This window comes from Bufo bufo, chromosome 3 (assembly GCF_905171765.1).
Source record: "Bufo bufo chromosome 3, aBufBuf1.1, whole genome shotgun sequence".
Taxonomy (NCBI): domain Eukaryota; kingdom Metazoa; phylum Chordata; class Amphibia; order Anura; family Bufonidae; genus Bufo; species Bufo bufo.
In genome coordinates this window covers 270824069-270827965 of record NC_053391.1, presented here as the reverse complement: position 1 = coordinate 270827965, position 3897 = coordinate 270824069, and the positions used below count along the sequence as shown (strand labels likewise).

At 45.3% G+C, this 3897-nt stretch overlaps 1 long non-coding RNA gene across 1 annotated transcript; it reads right to left on the bottom strand.

Annotated features, from left to right (window-relative positions):
* Nucleotides 1-210: 210 nt before the first annotated feature.
* Nucleotides 211-866, bottom strand: LOC120995129. Its single transcript, XR_005777536.1, has 2 exons — nucleotides 706-866; nucleotides 211-260 (listed from the first exon to the last, which is right to left on the bottom strand). It is a non-coding gene; the product is annotated as an uncharacterized LOC120995129 (long non-coding RNA).
* Between the last annotated feature and the right edge of the window lie 3031 nt (nucleotides 867-3897).

The window sequence follows — 3897 nt, the reverse complement described above, 5'->3', positions numbered from 1 at the left end:
CTGTGGCTTAAATACTGTGAGAATGACAGCTTTTTAAAGGTATTTCATTGAAGTCAATAGGGAAAATCTGATTGGTTGTTTGTGGCTCCGCCCACTTTTTAGCGTCGCCAAAATGAGATATACATTGTCACAGTCCTCCAGTGACCAACTGTGCCAAGTTTCAGAACCCTGCCATTAACACTCTAAGAGCAGCGGCAGTTAGAATTTTTCCCATTTAAACAAATGGCTAAAATTTGATTGGCCATTGTAGACTCCGCCCACTTTTCATATTTTTTTTTACCCCAGTCACCCAATGACCTACGGTGCCAAGTTTGGGTATTCTGGCTTAAATACTGTGAGAATGACAGCATTTTAAATTTTCTCATTAAGGTCAGAAGGGAAAATCTGATTGGTTGTTGTTGGCTCCGCCCACTTTTTCTATTTATGAAGTGGAAGTAACCTATGACCTGATTACTGATATTTGAAGCCCCTGACATCAATAATGGCAGCATTTTTCAATTTTCCCATTGAAATCAATCAAAGAAATCTGATTTTTTTTTTGGCCCCGCCCACTTTTCAGAATTTTTATCTTAATCCTAAATTGTCCAACTATACCAAGTTTGGGGACCCTGCCATTAACAGTGTAAGATCAGCGGCAGTTTTAAATTTCCACTGACTAAATTTCAACTGACTAAAATTTAATTGGCTGTTGTAGACTCCGCCCACGTTTTATAAATTTTAGCCTTTGTCACACACTGACCCACCCTGCCGAGTTTGGGTGCTGTGGCTTAAATACTGTGAGAATGACAGCTTTTTAAAGGTTTCTCATTGAAGTCAATAGGGAAAATCTGATTGGTTGTTTGTGGCTCTGCCCACTTTTTAGAGTCCCCAAAGTGTGACAGAAATTTTCAGGTTGACCCCATTACTAAGTGACCCAAGTTTGGCGAATTTAACTTAAAAGCTGTACGAGTGGCAAAAATTTAAAATTTTCCAATGAAAGTCTATGGGAAAAAATGGGATCTTCGGGGGGCTGCCCCAGGGGCCCGCAGGGTGGGATCGCTTAATAAAGCACAAGCAACCTATTCGGGCATGTGCCGAACAAGTGTGCAAAGTTTGGTAATTGTACTCCTAAAACTGTGGGAGGAGTAGCGTATAGAAAATTGCTAAATTTTCATTGGCCGTTGCTAGCTCCGCACACTTTTGGGTGTCCCCCCAAAATTCAGTTTTTTTCGGGGTGACACCAACAATATGTGATCCGAGTTTGGGGAATATAGCTTCAAAACTGTGCGGGTGAGAGCGACTTGAAAATTTTCCCTGTCAAAGTCTATGGGAAAAAAGTGGCGTTTGGGGGCCCGCCACAGGGGCCCATAGGTTGGGAACAGTTATTAAAGCACAAGCAACGAACTTTGCTATAGGACGAAGAAATATGGAAAGTTTGGGGTATGTACCCCTAAAACTGTAGGAGTAGTAGCCTTTAGAAAGAGAGGGGGCGCCAAGAATAATAATAATAACTAGAAGGTGTCGTTTCTGAAGAAACCACAGGATGTTGGCTTGAAATCTGATTGGCTGTTGGTGGCTCCACACAAGGGTCGGGGTGGTTGCACCTAAGGGTCGGGGTGGTTGCACCTAAGGGTCGGGGTGGTTGCAACGAAGGTTCGGGGTGGTTGCACCGAAGGGTCGGGGTGGTTACACCAACTGTGCCAAGTTTGAAGACTGTGCCAATAAAAGTCTAAGAGCAGCGGCAGTTTTAAATTTTCCTATTAAAACAGCTGACTAAAATTTGATAGCCCATTGTAGACTCCGCCCACTTTTTATAAATTTTAACCTGTCACACACTGACCCACCCTGCCGAGTTTGGGTGCTGTGGCTTAAATACTGTGAGAATGACAGCTTTTTAAAGGTTTCTCATTGAAGTCAATAGGGAAAATCTGATTGGTTGTTGTAGACTCCGCCCACTTTTTATAAATTTTAACCTTTGTCACACACTGACCCACCCTACCGAGTTTGGGTGCTGTGGCTTAAATACTGTGAGAATGACAGCTTTTTAAAGGTTTCTCATTGAAGTCAATAGGGAAAATCTGATTGGTTGTTGTAGACTCCGCCCACTTTTTAATGTCCCCAAAATGTGACATAAATTTTCTGGTTGACCCCATGACTAAGTGACCCGAGTTTGGTGAGTTTCACTCCGAAGCTGTATGAGTGACAATCGTTTGCATTTTTCCAATAAAACTCTGGGAAAAAGAGGTTTTCGGGGGCCCGCCCCAGGGGCCCGGAGGGTGGGATCGGTTAACAAAGCACAAGCAAGGTACTGGGGTGGGTGCCAACCAAGTCTGCAAAGTTTGAAATTTGTACTCCTAAAAATGTGGGAGGAGTAGCAATTTGAAGGTCTCATTACAGTCAATGGGGAGATTTTGATTGGTTCTGTGTGGCTCCGCCCACTTTTTGGGGTCCCCAAAATGTGGCCAAAATTTTCGGGTTGACCCCATGACTAAGTGACCCAAGTTTGGTGACTGTAGCGTCAAAGCCTGGCGAGTGGGAGCGATTTGAAAATGTACCCTGTCAAAGTCTATGGGAAAAAAGGGGGCTTCCGGGGCCCGCCACGGGGGCCCCGGGGGTGGGATCGCTTATAAATGCACAAGCAACTCGAGTCGCTATAGGTCGAAGAAGTGTAGAAAGTTTGGGGTATGTAGCCCCAAAACTGTAGGAGGAGTAGCGTATAGAAAACGCGGCTAAGAATAATAATAATAAAAACTAGAAAAGGTACAATTTCTGGGGAAATTGTGTGAAGTGTTCTTGCCTCCACCAGTAGCTTACAACTGGAGTGGGCGGAGTAACTGGGTGGAGTGGCTTGAGTAACTGTTGTGTGGTTGGATTGGCTGGAGTAACTGTGGAAAGGTTGGACTGGGCAGAGTAACTTTATGGAGTGGGCAGAGTAACTGTGTGGAGTGTTTGGACTTGCACCTAAGGGTCGGGGTGGGTGCACCTAAGGGTCGGGGTGGTTGCACCTAAAAGTCGGGGTGGGTGCACCTAATCGTTGGGGTGGTTGCACCTAAGGGTCGGAGTGGGTGCACCTAAGGGTCGGGGTGGTTGCACCTAAATTCAGGGTGGTTGCACCTAAGGGTCGGGGTGGGTGCACCTAATCGTTGGGGTGGGTGCACCTAAGGGTCAGGGTGGTTGCACCTAAGGGTCGGGGTGGTTGCACCTAAAAGTCGGGGTGGGTGCACCTAAAAGTCGGGGTGGGTGCACCTAAAAGTCGGGGTGGGTGCACCTAAAAGTCGGGGTGGGTGCACCTAAGGGTCGGAGTGGGTGTTTCCAAGTTTAGTGACTTTGCCATTGACCCTCTAAGAGCAGCGGCAGTTTTAAATTTTCCCATTAAAACATATGGCTGAAATTTGATTGGCCGTTGTAGACTCCGCCCACTTTTAAACATTTGAATTCTAGTCACCTATTAACCGAATATATTAAGTTTAACAACCCTGCCATTAACATTGTTGAAATGGCAGCAATTAAAAATTTTCTCATTAAAGTCAATAGGGAAAATCTGATTGGTTGTTTGTGGCCCCGCCCACTTTTTAATGTCCCCAAAATGTGACATAAATTTTCAGGTTGACCCCATGACTAAGTGACCGAAGTTTGGTCAGTTGAACTCCGAAGCTGTATGAGTGACAAACGTTTGCATTTTTCCAATAAAACTCTATGGGAGAAAAAAAAGAGGTTTTCGGGGGTCCGCCCCAGGGGCCCGGAGGGTGGGATCGGTTAACAAAGCACAAGCAAGATACTTGGGTATGTGCCGACCAAGAGTGCAAAGTTCGGTATTTATACTCCTAAATCTGTGGGAGGAGTAGCAATTTGAACATCTCATTATAGTCAATGGGGAGAATTTGATTGGTTCTGTGTGGCCCCGCCCACATTTTAGGG